The sequence below is a fragment of the Lepidothrix coronata genome, unplaced genomic scaffold (assembly GCF_001604755.1).
Source record: "Lepidothrix coronata isolate B3197 unplaced genomic scaffold, Lepidothrix_coronata-1.0 Scaffold1, whole genome shotgun sequence".
NCBI classification, from domain to species: domain Eukaryota; kingdom Metazoa; phylum Chordata; class Aves; order Passeriformes; family Pipridae; genus Lepidothrix; species Lepidothrix coronata.
In genome coordinates this window covers 6039843-6056938 of record NW_016690181.1, presented here as the reverse complement: position 1 = coordinate 6056938, position 17096 = coordinate 6039843, and the positions used below count along the sequence as shown (strand labels likewise).

The 17096-nt window shown below is 43.5% G+C and overlaps 1 long non-coding RNA gene across 1 annotated transcript in view; it reads left to right on the top strand.

Annotated features, from left to right (window-relative positions):
• LOC108496744 overlaps positions 1-17096 on the top strand; it is a 75980-nt gene that overhangs the window by 14085 nt on the left and 44799 nt on the right. The window contains exon 2 of the long non-coding RNA XR_001874570.1: positions 4192-4248. This is a non-coding gene — a long non-coding RNA (uncharacterized LOC108496744). The remainder of the gene's footprint in view (positions 1-4191; positions 4249-17096) is intronic.

Below are 17096 nucleotides of genomic sequence, written 5' to 3'. Positions count from 1 at the left end.
GGAAGGGACGCTATGCTTTTGGGCTTTCCAAAAAAAAAAAAAAAAACCACCAAAAAACACCAAAACACTGTTGGCGATGGTTGCACCCTGCGCGGGACTCCCCGGAGCGGCCAGGGACGCGCCCCGCCAGGTAAGTGCTGGGGGTTTTCAAACTTCTGCCTGCGCTGCCCCGGCTGCACTGTCCGTCCTGCCGCCCTCCGCTCCTCTCGGCCGCGCCGCTGCCGCTGGGCTCGCCGGGGGCTCGGGGCGTCGTTCCACCCGGCGGGCGGGAGCGTCGGGAAGGAGCCGCTGCCGTGCGGGATGGGACGCGCGCGGGGGCGTCACGCGTGGCTTTCCCGCGCCGCTCGCGCGGGACCCTTTGCCGCCGCGGGGCAGTGGTGGACCTGCAAGTTCTGGAGTTTGGGCCGGGACGCGAGTCCTCTCGGTCCCACGCGAGTATCTGCCCCAACTCGTACGGGATCCCGGCGGGCGGGCGGGCCTCGACGCGGACGTGTGTTTGCCTTCCTCCCGTTGCCGCCGGGCACTGGCGGGGCCTCTGGTTCCCCGCGGGCTTTCAGGAGAAGACCTCTGGAGTTCACTGACATGTCCTGGAAACTTTTAGCAAGCGGGTGTCCTCGCCGGGGGCGGTGATGGGTGGCTCAGCGCCCAGGACGGAACTAAGGAGCGGAGGGGAGGGGACGTCCCGCGTCCCCCGCCGTCCACGACAGGGTCGCCCCTCGGGTCTGACTGGCTCCCCGCGCTGAGGCGGGGGAGATAGGGAAGAAGGCAGCGGCAGGTCCCCCGTGTCCCCAGCTGCCCGCCGCGAGGTGGCGGGCGGCCCGGGGCGCCCCCGCCGAGGGGAGCAGCGGCTCTGCGCCCGGGGCCCCCCGCGGCGGGGCTGATCCTTAGCTTAACGGCGCCCCTTTGGCAGAGGATTCCCGGAGAGGGGCTTGGGGAGCGGCAGAGGCGAGAAGGGGTCTGGGCTGGCCCGGTCGCGCTGTCGGACGTGATCTTGTCGTGGATTTGGTGACTAATTGAACATAGAGAGGGCTTTTTTCCCCTCTTTTTTCTTTTTTTCCCTTCCTCCTTCCATCCATCCATCCATCCATCCTTCCCTCCCGCTCTCCTCTCCTCTCCCCCTTTCGGGAGGAAAAAAAAAAAAAAAAAAAAAAAAAAAAAAAAAAAAAAAAGCCGAGCGAGGCAGTGTGAGGCGCCCGCTGATTGGTGGGTGACGATTTTAGCCCGCACCAATGAGCGGCCCTCCTGCTCTCTATTTATTTAGCGCTCAGGGGGGAGAGTTTTCTCTTTACGCAGCGCCCGTGCCCAGCGCCGGAGCCTCCGCGCGGAGCGGGGCCGCGGACACGCCGCGCTCCCCACGCTCCCGCGGCCCCACCGCCGGCCCCGGCCCCGCCGCGGGGGGGTGCGGGGTGATGGGACACCCCTCTTCCCCCCCGCCACCGCCTCTCCCGGCGGGGTCCTGGGTTTCGGAACGGGACTTGGCGGGGATGGGGGTGGGGACCCGGCGTGGCGGGGGATGGCGGAGCCGATCGCCCGTGGGTCCTGTGGATGTTGTGGTGGCAGCCGGATGGATGGATGTAGGAAGCTGCGGGAGACTTTGTCCTTCGCGAATCTTTTTGCGGTCTGGGCTTGCTGTCCCTCCCCCAGCCAGGAAGCCCTTACCCCAAAAAGCATTCGCGGAGGGCGCATTCGCCGAAGGAGCAGCAGCTGCGATCGCCGAGCCTTGGACTTATCTAGACTCTGTGGGCTTCTATTATTAATTCCTGGCACCTTTCCTTTTCCCCTGTCCATCCCCCCCCGCCCCCCTCCCGTTGTGAGTGTATATATGTGTCTCTCTAGATATATATGTAGTGAGAGAAATAAACACCCTTTCCCCCCTTTCCTACTCCTCTTGGTCCCCCAAACGTCCAAATATTCCCCGTCGCCTAGTAGCCTAACTTTTTAATCGACTTTTGCCTAAAGGAGCAAATCACACGTTTATTCGGATAACTGTATGGTAGTTTTTATTTCATTTATGGAAAAATAAAAATAGAATAAAACTTCTTAAAAGTTCTCCTACCCTAACCTTCCCCCCCCCTCCCCTCCTTTCAGGACATAGCCGTGTTTGAAAAATATGGTTGTCCTAGTTGATCGAGATTAATTCATAAAAAAAATTCTTCGGAGCGATTCATTAAATGCTCTGTAATCGTGAGCCTCGGCTTATTTCGAGGTGGGGAGGGTGGGATTTACTGGGATCACCCCATAAATAATAGGGAGGGAGGAGGAGGGGGAGGTGCACGGATCCGCCGCGGTTTGGGGGAGACCCCAGTTAGCAGGAGATGCACCATGGAAGCGCTTGCCAAAGGCGCCTCCCTCCCCCCTGCCCACTTCCAACCTGATTTTAAGCAACTTGCAGTCCGGTGATCTCTCCGATCACTCTTTCTCCAAAAACTAGTGCCCCCGAAAAGGGTAAAAAAGGCAGAATCCGAGGGAAAACCCAGCCGAGGCAATGCTTTTGGACGAGGTGATTGCAAGCGAGCAAAGCAGCATCAGCACCAGCTCTGTGGTTCTGAAACTGCCTTGTGCATGCACACAGCACTGAGAGCATCTCAGGCAGGAGTTGGGGAAGCTGCATTTTCCCTCTCTTTGCAGTAATTACTAGCCTGGATTCCGTGGGCAAGAAATAAATAGCAAAGAGAAATCCTCCCTGCCTGCCGCCCCCCAAAAGAAGGAGTGATTAAGAGCAGATCTGTCCGTGCAGATCAGCTTCGTGAAAGAGACAAAATCTGAGCAGCAAGTTGGTAGCAGAGTGGCCGCTTGACGCAACACAGGGGCCTATGGTTCGCCCGGCTGTAAAATAAAAATGAGGGGGGGGCGATCTAATGTCTCAGCTGTTAGAAACTATAAGGGATGTCCCCTCTGCTCCCCCCCCCGGACAGCAGCACGGAGGGAGATTCGTCTGAGAAAGGGCTGATCTTTGCATTTCAGGGAAGCCTGCATAGGAGAGATCGGACGAGGACCACAGTCGAGGTTAAGAGTTAATATTTCTCGAGAGATAAAGGAGATTTTGGAGACCTGCTTGCACTTTAGAAAAGAGTAAAAGGCCAGCTAAGGGATAAGTGAGGAAAGAAGGCAAAGAAAAAGCACCTCATTGCTCCCCTCCCTCCTTTCCTTCTTGCTCAGGACACGTAGCTTGAGCACTAGCTGGCTTGATGAAAACAAAGGTGGAAGGGTCACAATATCTTCCAAGTAGACTCGCATTTTCATAATAATTTATCCTCTTCTATTTAGAGAAAAAAAAGACATTTGTACTTTCTGGTCGCCAGCAAACGTCTTTACGGGGTTTTTATTCATGTGAGCATAATCTAAAGGGAGAGACAAGGTAGTAGAGGAAACTTGGAAAAAAAGAAGAGGGAAGTGATAAGAGGGATCAGCCAAGCTAAGGCTAAAAAAGCATCCTGTATGTTCCCTGCCTACAGTCGTCCCTCAGGAGGATGGAAACCAGCAGTGATTTGGGGGGGCAGCTCAGGCGCGAGTGGAAATCCGAGCCACGGTGGTGCAGCTCCACGTCTCTTTACCTTGCCAGCCAACTGTTGCTGCCATGCTCAGGGCTGCGGCTGCTGCGGGCGGAGCGGGAGCCGCTCCCTTCTGCTCGGGGGCTACCCCTGGCCGGGCTCCGCGCCCGCCGCAGCTCCACAGGGCGCCTGCCCCCAGCCGCCCTGCCCCGCTCCGCTCCCTGCCCTGCCCCTCTCCCTGTCCTCGCTCCTCGCAGGTCCCTCTCTGCTGCGGGACACTCACACACGTCGGGCGGTCCGGGCCGCTGCCGCCCCTGCCCCGGCCGACCAAGCCCCCACCCCCCGGCAGCCCCTCCGAGCCGTCCCGGGGAAGCCCCGGCCCTTTCCTTCTCCCGTCGGGCCCTCTCCTGGCCCTGCCAAGACGCGTCCCGGGCTGGACTCGCCTCCCCCGACGTGCTGTGCTGGGGCTGGGCCTGGGGCAGCTGCCGGGGCTCCACTTGGTGCTCTGTGTGTGTGTGTCTGTGTGTGTGTGTGTCCTCTCGAGTGACACGGACGCCCAGGTGGGGCCGTGAGCCAGTCTCCGCTCCCCTCGAGGCTTCAGGGCAATCCGCAGCCAGGTGAGTCGGGGAGGAGCGGAGACCCCGGCGGGAGCCACCCCCGACCCGAATAACCCTCCTTTTCCCTCTGCCTTTCCCCACAGGTGCGGACGCGCCGTCGAGGCCGGAGGCGCCGTGGGAGCAGCGAGGGCCGCAGGCAGGTGAGAGCAGCGGCACGACGGGTTTCCCCCCACACCCCCGGGGTTACTCACACGGGGCCCTCCCGAAAGCCAGGGAGCCGTCTGGGTTCCCAACTACTGATGTTTCCTTAGACCCCGGTGCTAGTTACAGCCAGGCTTGGCCTAATACAGCCTTAGGCCGCAGCTCCTCGGGGACCTCCAGCACTGATAGGGCTCAAGGCAGCACCTGCAGCCCCTGTGTACAGGCTAACACCTCTCATCCACACGGGAGAAAGCCCATGCTGGTGGAAGGGAGGTCAGGTCATTGAAAGAGGGGGGGAAATCCAAGTAAAGTTGATATAAATTTTATATAAACAGACCGTCAAAGTGATTTCAAGTGAAACCTGTCGTCGTAAGAAGGTGGGGAAGAAAAAAAGTTAATGAGCATTGCCTAGAATATATTTACTTACCTCATCTTTCTTTCTTCATTTGCTAGTTAACACTCTTCCACTTCATAGTTAAATGCATTGTCCGACATTTGCAGTTCTCGTAGTTTTTTCTCGTAGGGGTTTTTTTTTCTTCTTCTTTTTTTTAAATGCACAATCCTTGAGACAGCTAGTACAATTTTCTGCCTACTACTATAGTCATGAGGTAGAAAAATCAAGAGGCAAATTAATTTATAGCACATATTTTAAAAGCAAAAGGACCCCGCCCCATTAAAACAACCAAAAATATCCTTGTTTGACTCATTTTTAGCCATTGTACCCTGCTCTGTTTCCAGACGTGGCAACTTTGGAGAAAGACGAAATACATTCCAGTTACAAAATTAAAAGCTTATAGACAAGTAACTACAGCAAAGTGTTTTTACATTTTTAATTTTATATTCATTTTTTTTCCTTTTGGATTTTAAATTCAATTTATGAGTAAATGAAATTCATAGGAAGGATTTTTGCAAGAAGTCCATTTTTGTCTTTTCATTTTGGCATCTAATTTCTTGATGGCCGTTATCTGCCCACAAGTTGCGATGGATGATTTGCTGTAAAACCACAAAAATATCTTTCTTCAGAAAGCTGTCATTACGGGCAGATGTCTTCAGAAGTTGGGGGCTCTGCTACCACCTGACTCAGGTTAAACACTTCATTAGGACCCATAAAGCTTAGCAGTGCTTTACTGGTATCAGCTCATTTACCACCAAAGTAGACAAACTTTGCTTATTTATAGGTATTGAAGAAAAGCATATTCTTACAGCTAAAGGTGGGTAAGGCCTGCTAGAGCCTTGAGTACATGCACCTCCTAGACCAGCATTTAATCTCCCCCAAAAGAGAATGTATCAAATACTAAACTAGTTCTACTCTTGAGGTTTCTTAAAAGGTCAAGGCATACACTGATAGGAGCAGGAGGTGAGCGCATGTTAATTTACGTCTGTTACTGTACTTGATACAATTATATAAAGGCTAAGAGCCTATGAATAGAATTGCTACTTAAGGCCTGTGAGGCTCCTGTATTCCTGTCAGTTAAAGGCTGAGAAATACCTCCAACCATCTGTAAAAAATTGCTTTGTGAATATGGGCCTCATGAAATAATGATTAAGACTTGTACCCTCCCCTCCCTCTACCCTCCCTCTCCCCCAATTTTTAGTAGTATTTGAATCTTTTGCAGAGTATCTGCACATCAGTTTTCATTCTTTCTCTTTTAGATGTGTTACCACAAATATATTTGGCTATAATATCTGCATTAGCTGTAGTATACTGCCATCTCTTTTCTGGCTATAGAGATCACTCTTATAAAGGACTCATGTGAATTACTTTTATTTTTGTTATTATATTCTCAGACAAGTTTTGTAGTGGTTATTTTTTGTGTAACTTTCACTAACTATCAACTCTTGTTGAAATGCTAGATGCTTTTAAATATACTTCTAAAGGAGCTTTTTCTAAAAATTAAAATAAATACCTTTTGGCTTTCATATGATTAGTTATACCCCAGGTTCAGCAGGGGCAGGTTAATTTGATTGGTGTCATGTTGTGCCCCCCCCCCAAAAAAAAACCAAACCACAGAAAGTTATTATTTCTCTTTCCTTTTCTAAATATTTTATGGGCAGTACTTAGGGAGCACTAAATAGGGTTTGTTGACTCTCTGGCAGCGTCCACACAAGTCTGTTTTATTATCACTGGTTTAGCATGACCACCGAAAGTACCTCAATAACCAGTAATGCAGTTAGCAGTGCTTATAGCCGCTGCATTTATCTAATGTGAGAGTGTGAGAGTGAAAACCCCAACGAAGCCTAATTAGCAGTAGACATGACAGGAAAAGTTGGCAGATTTATGGTACTGCAGACGTGATAAGTAGTCTGGGGGAAAATATAGGGTGTAGACTCACCAAACTTCAGAGAGGAGCAATAGAACAGCCAAACTTAGTCTGAAATGAAGCTATGCTGTTTAACTTTATTTCTGTTTGTAAATATAATCCATTTTCTTATGTAAATATAACCAGGAAAGAGCATCACTGTCCATGGACCTTGTTTGGAGCAGGGAGAAGTTGTTACACCTTATTTAAATACATTCAATTTTCTGTGTGACCTAGTGCTGTTCAGAACAATACACAGAGGCACAGGGTTGACTGCATGCACACACATGTAATACATATGTATGTCAATACAAAATGGAATTTTTTCTAGAATTTTGTTTTAATTCTGGATAGTCAAGCTTCCTAATTTGTAGAAGAGAGTTGCGGAACTTGTCCCTGTGAAACTCAAAGCTTCCACTTAAAAAGAAGTGACATCTGTGTTTTGTAACATATTCGATGCTGTTGTTCAGATGAGTTTGGACGGGTGATAGAAGATGCTTTATTAATTTTACTATTTGCACATGGAGAAATGCATAGAAATAGTAGCAGCATGACACGAGTCTCATTTCTAATACAGCTTTAGTCTCTGTAGAACCTCTGTGGGGTTGGTAGACACCGTCCGCTCCCCATGGCCACAGTATGGCCTCCAGCACCGCTCAGGTGCTTCCTGTGACATGCACTCCCGTCTATATACAGGTAGTCTCAGGCTGAGCTACAAGTGTAGTGACAAGGACTGGCATTCCAGTACTGATGGTACCTGTGCTCATCACCAGGATGCAGCATTAGCCTTCTCAGGAGGAAAGAGAGGATTCCCTTGAGTCCAGCCAGAGGCGAAATGTGACCCCTGTGTTTGTATAACGTCAATGAGTTGTGCTGATAGTGCTAATGTCTAGGCACCACGTTGTTCTCTCCCAGGCAGGCGTAGATGGGAGACATGTGAGAGAAAAAGGGAGGTGAATTTAATTTTCTGTTTATTTTATTAGAGGATTCCCTCATCCCCAAAGCTCATTCTCTGAATTTGAGGAATTCATGCTCTACCACTGCAGCTGTCTCCCAGGTGGTGGTTAGGCTGTCTTCTGAAGTTGCCCCCTTTGCTTGTCAATGGAGGTACTGAAGGGGTTATTGTCACCTTCTCCCCACAGCTGAAAATGAGCAGGTATTATTTTAAAAAGTGCTCAAAGAATTGTGATTTTCTAGGCCGAGAATAGAATTTACTAAGAATAAAGTCAGGGTGTGCCCTGGAAAACGTGTTCCATCGTCCCTCATTTTCAGCAAGCTATAAGTAAACAGCATGGGATAATGCCATGCTGAATAACATAAGCTATCATGGGCTTCTGCCTGGACAAGGTTCATCCGCCTGGGAAACCTGAAAATTCTCAGTTTGCGTGCAAACGTCTCTGAAAAGGGGCATTGTAAAATAAATTTCTTCTGAGAATTTAATTGTTTTAAATGATCCATTCTCAAAATGCCTGGTTGAAGGAAAAAAATGAAAAGCAGTGAAAAACTGCCATGGAGAAATTACATTCTTTTTAAAGGTGTGATTCTTCCATTTTTTTTCCCTCTTTGAATTATCTGGCCTCACGTGAACATTTCTACCAGAGAGGTGTGGGAGGCAGAAAGCATTGCCAAATCAAGGCCCACCCCACCCTTGAGTTTATAGCTTTACTGAAGCAAATAAGATTTGTTTCCAACAGAGGAATCGGGACAAGCACTGGGAAAACGTGCTGTTGTTCAGCTTGTTGCATCACAGTCCCAGCTGTACAGATGTAAGTCAGTGCCCATGTTGGTGTCCACCCTCACTACAAGCAGAAGGAGGGAAAGGAGAAAGTGGCCTAGAAGAGAGGGTGTTTAATCTTGAGCTGAGTGAATGGCACATAGTGTCCACTCTAGAAAAATGTCAGCATTTCCTGGGAGAGAAGTAAGGACAAAAAAGACCAGTTAACTAGGAGAGGGGCAGTAGAGAAGTGGCCAGCAGCTATGACGCTATCAGTTATTTAACCTCAATGTACAGAATACATAGTCAGCAGTATTAATTTAACATAAATACCGTGAGCTGCAAACACCCAAAGAAAGACACAAAAGCCAACACAGAAACGTCTCAATTCCCTTGCTTTTTTTTTTGTCTGGAAAGACTGGCTGAGTGATTCGCTAAAATTCTGCATATCTGGTGTAGCTGCCCTTGTCCTTGGTGGCAAGCTCATGCCAGATCTCTGTCACTTTTTGGTTCCTTTTCTAAATATCCTTAACAATGTTGTTATATTTTAGTTATTTTTTAGTTATTTATTATATTTAGTTATTTTCAGCATGTGTTCCTATGGTCTATTTTGTTGCATTAGAAATGGCCAGTGATTTAAGAGAAGAGCTATTTGTCTGTTAAGAGAATATGAAAAATCCTGACATACCTGTTCCTGGCATACCAGAAGTTCCTGGCTCTGACGATATGTTTGCCAGTTTTGATGCAAATGTATACTGATTGCTAATTTGCTCTTTGTTGGTCCATCTCCAGGGCAGGGATGGTGCAGCAAAGTGTTCCCTGCTTGGGCACAGTTCTCAGCCTTTGCCATAGATCTGCTCCTGTGGCGTCTTGCTCCTCAGAGAATCTCCAGCCCCTGTGTCCCAGTCGTAAGACCAGGCACAATTCCTAGTTGGAAAAGAAAATGGATTTCTTCTCAAGGAGGTAGAAAGAGAGGGACATCCTAAAGTAGGGGGAAAGATGATATGGCTTTGTGGGGTGTCATTTTTCAGCAATACATTTGGTAACTCTCTTTTCCTTCCAAATCGGGATTTAAGAAGCCAAAAAAGAGAAAAAAATTAGCAGAGTGAGATGTAGGCTTTTAAAAAACTTCAGTCCACTGCTGGTTCCCAGACTTGCCCTCATCAAAGCAATGCTTCTCAGTCACTCTCCTTACCCTCATGGGAGCGTCTGCTGGGGAAGTATGATATGGCACAGGTAGAGAAATGACTAAATGCTGCAGATGATGAGAATGTGGCAAGACAGTTCCTATTTCTCCTCTTTAAATCCCCCCTCTCCCTTTTTTATTTTTTTTTTAAATTTTCTTGTTTCCCTGTATTTCTATTTCATTGCTCCTGCTTCTACTTTGTCCTGGCTCAGGCACATGCACACTGTCTCTCTTTTTTCCTTCATTCTGTTTCCCAGATTTTCACCCACCTCCATGGGCACCTGACCCTAGAAAGGGCCCTCAGCTGATTCTCCTACTACACTGCTCCTCCCACCTTGTTTCCTACAGTGCACAGAAGATGAATGCTTCTGATGAACACAGGAGGTGAAAACTAGGAGGCAGGGCAGAAGGCAGAGGGTGAGCCTGGGTCTGAGCAGCCAGCTCAGCAGACGTGATCACTAGCTGGGTTGGCCACTGCCTTTTGGCACTTGGATGATCACAAAGTTCATCATAGAGCAGAATGAGCAGATATCAGGGCCTGTCAATGTAAATGAGAGAAATCTTCCCCTCAGCTGTTGAGTTTGGTGTTAGGATTCTTCTCCTTAATTGCTTCTTAGGTAAATTAGCATGCTGTGTGCTGCTGTGCCTGTTGCACGGGACTGACAAGGACTTTGCAGGCAGTTTGGCTACATTATAAACTGATTAACCATCTTCAATAAGTTGCAAATGATGATGGAAGTTACACGGCATAGAGGGGAGCATGTGCTCCCTGCTTTATGACAAGTTGAGGTAAGCAAGGGTGGGAAGGATGAATCTATACACAAAAATAGGATTTATTGACATGCATTACAGAATTTTATAGAGAGTTTTGTAAGTAGTTGTATGTTTGTGTATGTTCACATGCATGCATTTTTATCATGCAGTTGTAGCAAAAGGCCAACCTAACTGAACCAAATGAAGGAAAACAGGACCAAGAAAAAAAACCCAATATTACAATACTGATGTGTACACTGAACTGCTCAAGTCCATATGCTGGCAGGCCACCCATACCTTCATCTTGAGGCTTTATTAAGAGTTTGAGGTACTTGTGTGTGGTGTGACATAAAAGAACAGGGTGCCAAGTCACTAAGCTGAAACCTTTGGGAGCTCTGCTCATCAGGCTTGCAGTATAAGGGACGTTATGTTGAAGTGTGACGCTCAAAATCATCTTGAAGGACCTATGGCAGACTTCTCAAAGTCTTACGTTTTTCTTTAAAAAAAAAATTTTTCAAAATATGTTGTTGAAAGGAACAGGAAAAAAACCCCCCAGCTATCTTGTTTTTAAATTAAACTAAACCACTTTATAGTTAATGTCAAAAAACCAAATGAACTGATTTGTTTTAGCACACAACAGCAAAGAGGTAATATGGCTAGGACAGGGAGATAAACAATTGATCTTTTAGGCTCGTTTCTTTTTTTTTACTGGCCAAACTGAATGAAATGCAACAGTAAAGAGCCTATAAAAAGGGAAATCAGGATTGATCCTTGTTTGGTTTTTTTATAGTTTTTCCAAGCGCTTTCTGGTTTTACTCTTTAAAATAAAATTAATATCAGAAACCATGACATTTTTTACATAAACATTTTAAATTTACACAATAGGTTTAACTTGTTATAACAATTATACAAGGTGAATTTTTTACTTCTTCTTTAATTTTTCTTACCCAGTATTTGTGAATATGCAAGTCTTTGTATGTGCATGCACACAGATTATTTTATTGTGCAAGGACAGATGTATATGTGCACATGTAGACATATCCACAAATATGTGTGCATGCAAATCCATAGTAGAAATAATAAAGGTAAAATTTGATTATTTTCTTGCTATGTATAAATTTGGCAAAAAATTAAAAATTGTTTACTGATTCACAGGTTTTAATGTACACTAAGAAAATTATAGTTCATTTCATAAATATTTACTAACTTTTTAAAAGGCCTATTCAATATTAATTAAGCTGAAGTACAGGGCAGACTTTTTTATTATATCACAGTTTATGGAGTTGAGGACTATTTAAAAAATAATGTTTACTGACCAGCGATTGCCTGCATTTCTGCAACTTCCTCAGGGTTTTTTAACCCCAATTTTAACTATTTGGTCAAGCAAATATTTTATGGCTCTTTGTATTCACCAGCAGTCTGTTGCAATACAAAGCTTTGTATGTTGCTTGCAAACCCAGCAGCTATTTCCTGAGAAAAGTAACTACATCTGGATCCAGCAAGGGCTTTCCTCTTCCAAGCAGTCTTCTAACAGGACTTAGCCTAACCACAATAGGGCTCCTCACAGCAGTAAATGCTGCAAAGAGACACAGATGCTTGCAGGGAAAGGCCTTTTGTCTTGCACTACTGCATCTTATATTTTTTCCCTTCTTTTTCACAGTGGGTAAAGATATCTTGTTTGTGTTAAGAATCAAGCTCTTGCTGAATTTTGCTTTACTTCTGATTGTCCAGTCACAGAAGTGGCATAAAGACCCTACATCCCTTCCTGAACAATCCTGGTTTCTGTAAATTTCTATTTTTTGTTAGTTTGAAGAGTTTCTGTGGGATGTAGTTTTGGCACTGTGTGACTGGCTATCTGTTCACATGCTTAGTAAACCTATTAGCAATAAATATTCTGGCTTTATTAATTCACTGCCCCATCCCATGTTTACTCCAGTGCAGAGGGACTATCCAAAGCCTGAGAGAAATATTTGGTTTTCTGAGTCCTTTCTGCTCAGGTTGTCAAAATATGACACAAGGGGTATTTTGTCGTTGGGGGGTTTTTTTAATTATTTTGATTTTTTTTTTAACACTTAACAATTATTGCTTGGCAACTGAACAGAGACCATCCAAACTTGTATCACACTAACCATTACTACCTTGTTTGTTACCCTGCTTGCTTGTTTCCTTTTCTGATTATTCATAGTCAAACTAGGCCTTTCTCAATGTAATGGGTTTTAAAAATATATGTATAATGCAGCTGCTAAACTAAGAATGGAGATCCTGCAGTTTAGCACTAAGTAAACAAAATATGACCAAGTACTGTCATGCCAAAAGTACAAAGATTCCCAAATTAACATGAGTGCTGAAACCCATGTAACCTGCTAGACTCTATCTTTTTCATAAGACTTTCATTTGCTTTCCCATATGGTTCATGAGATTATGGAGTTAGTTCTGCTCCCACAGTGAAGCCATTAGTAAAACTCCTTTAGACTGGTATACAAAAAGTACTGGTTCAAAAGTGATAATTTCTTATTATGTAGCTACTTGACCTCTTCTTTTGAGACATATTCCTCTCCTTATTTTGTTCAGTTGATACATATTTATATACAGTAGAAACTCACAATTTAGGTATTTTACTTGCTGCTCAACTTTAAGCAGGTATTACACGCAAGAAAAGCAATCTTAGAAAAAAAAATCAGAAAAACCTGATGAGGTTGAAATGGCAGAAAATGTTCTGCATAAAGTAACATTGCATTTCATCATTATTTTTTATTTTTGGATTAATTTGGTGTGCTGATGTATAAAAGACCACAATCTGTCCGCTCCCCCCCCCCCCATCGTCTAACACTCATGTAACTGCAGAGCTCACTTAAGCAGATCACCCTTTACTTCCCCTCCTCCAGATGTGAAATTTTAGCTAACACTGTCCCAATTAAATAATGGTCATTGCTTTTCACTCCTATTAAACTAAATCAGTCTCTTGATTCATTCCTGTTAAAGGAATTTCTTGTATAAATTTAAACTAGTATAGTAGAACTCTATATGTGGGGGACTGGATATACATGCATATATGCAGGCATATGTGCATTAAAAATACAGGAAAAGTATAGTAACTGAAAATAATAAATAGAATCAAATTAATCTGTCCTCAGTTCATTTGTTTTTAAGGTATTTGGCTAGAATCATAGAATTTTAAGGTGTTCATGAAACTGCAGTATAGTTCTATGTAGTGAAACAGTTATGCTGCAGGAGGATTTCACAACTAGTTGCTTTGAAAATGTGTTTGAACATTCCTGTCTGTAAGGTACATACCTAGTCCTTACATAGTTTAACCAAATCTGATTCAAATCCAGTCAAAATCCCACTGAAATTAAGGGCTATTTTTTCATTTAATAGAAATTGTATCGGTCCATCCAGTATCCTTGTTTATTTGAGGGTAACAACTGTCATGATTTCTCTGTGTGTGTGTGTAGCACGTGTACTCATGCAAATTTTATTCATCTATCTGTCCATAAAAAGCCATACGTGTTGTGTAGTTTTGCTGTGGCTTTGTGTATGCATTAGGTAAACACATATCTGTGAGGTAGTACATGAGAAGAGTTGTGTAACAGTGGTCTCCTCTTTATGCACAAGTATTTATTTTTTTTTATATCTAAGAGAATAGCCAACATCTAGCTTTCAATGGGAAAACCAGCAGAGTAATTTTTGCTGGGTTTTTTTTCCATTTTAATTTGTTCTTGAAGGTCAAAACTATTTTGTTGATCACTTCGTGTCACGATTTTTATTTGGAAACAGACTGTAACATCTCTAGCACAAGGACTGAGAAGTTATGAACATGTATCTGAAGTGTCTAACACATCAGGAGAGATTTTTTTTTCCCCACTCAATAGTGGTAAAGAAAATATAGACCAATACCTGCTTACTTTATTATCCAAATTTTCCTAACAAAGTCCACTTGATTAATTACAGAACTAAAAATAGTGGTTGCTTTCATAGGTGGGCTTTAGTATCTGTACGCATCATAGACATTATATTAAATAGTTGTTCCTTAATTTAAAATGTTTTTATTTTTTGGCTTGCCTTTCCTGCTGCCTAGTTTAGGAGGCTAACCTCAGACAAGCAAGTCTGAAATTTTAGGCCATTGTTTTTTAACCTTATGGACAGTCCCCAAACTGTACAGCATTTATTTCTGTATCAGCTTTAAGAATAAATGAGATACTGCTTTCAGGTATCTGAAAGGTAACCACAGTTAGATATAATCGAATTCCTGGAAAAGGTGTCAAGAAGGAAACAAGTCAACTTGCTCTCTGTCATTTCTAGCAGCCTGGAACAGTACAGAATTTGAATAACAGAAATTCAGTGGAGTGAGTAGATCTTGGATCTAAGGGTGGATCTGAAAGGTGCAAACTGTGCTAATAGAGCACAATGAAACGTGACCATTTTGTATCCAGGCATCTGTGCAGTCAAGTGCCCCATTCCCTTAGTCCAACAGGCACATAAGGCTGTGGGAGGGTGTCAGGCAGGGTGAGTGGGCAGGAGAGGGGACACACACCATCCTGCTGAGGCGACCTGCGGCCATGGCACCAGATCGTACGTCGCCGGTCTACCCACTGCCCTGCTGCAACTCTAGCTCAGACTGTTAGAAAATCTGGGACAAAATAAAAATGATAAAATAAAATATTTGGGCCTGGTCTTTTGTCCCAAATAGTTTCTAACTTGGGTGGATTTTAGTATTGTAAAGAGGCAGGTGTGTAACATGTGTGAAGTCCTCTGGAGCTGTGGTGGCCGATACTGGTCAGCTGAGCCATCAGCCTGCCTCAATGCCTGCTGTGTCAAGGATGGAGCTAATCTGTCTAGTGAGGAGGAGCAAAAAGGAAGCAAACTGACTGCAAAAAAGAAAAACATCAAAAAGATACCAAGAGTACTTGGGGGGGTCTTTTTGAAATTAGAAGTTCTGAATGCACGACGAATGCAGGGTTGACTTCTTATTTGAAGGAATATTTGTAATAGCTTTGTTTTATTTATTATAAAGTTAGGTAGTGATGTAATGGAGACCTAGAAGACGTTCTTAAGTATAAAGAAGCACATTTGCCTAGTAGAAGTAAGACCTACTGGAAGTTTTACTTTGTCTATGCTTATTCACGGGTCTAGCACAGAACTAAGAGAATGCTTTGAGGGTGGAGGGGGGTGAGGAAGATTAGTGTGTCTGTTAGACATGATACAGTTTCCAAGCTCATGTGTGTCAAGGCCAAATGTAACTCACTTTCTGTACATTATTTACCAGAGTCTTGTTTCCAGTAAATGGAAGTATTTATCTGAGTGGCTAGAGCAGAAACTTGCATTAAAAATTAGCCATGAGTATGATTCCCTTGCATCCATGAGTATTATTCTTTTGCATCCTTTGGAAAAAAAGAAAAATCCAAATTTATAATGAAGCTGAGAACAAATGAAAAAATAAACCTTTACTCTGTCGTTCTTGCTACAGTTGGTCAGGGGGTTATTGATATGTAAAGTGCATAATGAGTGCTATAACTAATAAAATAAAAATTATTTGCATGTTTAGATAATAGGCAAATCCATATTGCTCTGTCCCATGAATCTAGTCCTATTATATGTAAGCAGGACCTAGCCCATTATATGGCCTTATATGGACAATTCAGATACATAAAGAAAGCATGTTTTGGCTCAGTCATATGCAAACAAAAGTCTTCTGTACATTTACAACTAACAAAGGACATTTAGGATGACTTTTTTTATATGAATGTAACCCAAAATAGGAAGAAAAAATAATTCCATTGAGGTAATAGTGGAAGTTAAATATTAAACATGCTTGGATCATTAAAAAAATTGTCAGAGCAGCATTCTGCCATTTTATCACTTAATCATCTGTTATACATGTTATTAAGTAAATATGAATATTAAAAATAAATGTTAATCCTCTTTTTGTATTTACTCCACAGTAACAGTCATATTTTTCTTGTAATTTTGGAATTAAAAATATAAAAACATTTAGCTGTTGAGAACAAAGCCTGGATTTTTTTTCCCCCTCCATTTAAACTACTGATTAACAATTTATTTACTTGTAAATTATGATTGACCATCCCAGTCATTGCTTTTTATTTGATATTTTACTTGCTGTTACTTTCTGGACAGTGTATGAAGAAGGTTTTCATTTCTATATGATTCTAATCCTCTATTTCTACATATATTACTAATATTTTCCTTAGAAAAATCTTATCTTTCAAATGAGAGTCTCCCCTCTGTAACTTTACATTTATTTTTCAAAGAACTAAATACTCTATACTGAAGTTTTCCTGTTTTGAGCAGTCACTATTTAGGTTAGTCTCTTTTGCAAGCTTGAGGGTTCAGGTCTGAGACTATAAACACTTCTGTATGTATAAGTCTAATTTTGTGAGTAGTCTAAGCCAGCAGGGCTCCTCAAACAAGTACGTGTTTGCAGGCTTGGGACCTGCAGATATTTGGATGGAGGAGACAACAGGGAAGGGCTACAGATACTAAGTTTTGGTTTTAATTACACATGCCTGCCAGGATCATCAAGAATTGTTTGGGACACATAACATATAACGAAACTGTTTGCCTAATTTGGTACCATAAGATAAAGTTAACCTAAATACCTGATACCCTAATCAAATCTAATCATTGTGATTGTTGAAACTTTTGGTTCTGATTTAGTTGAATTTATAGGTAACATTCAAATATCTAAAAATCTTCCCATCAGATGATATCTGGTTGAAAAATTTGGAAAAACAGGAATCAGTTTCTAAAATTTGTGGAGGATCAAAAGGCTTTTCAAAGATGCTATTAGATTAACAGCTTTTGGGGTTTTTTTTATATATAAGTTGTTACTATGCTTTTTCACTGAGAATTTTGTTTTGGTTAGTTAGGATTTTT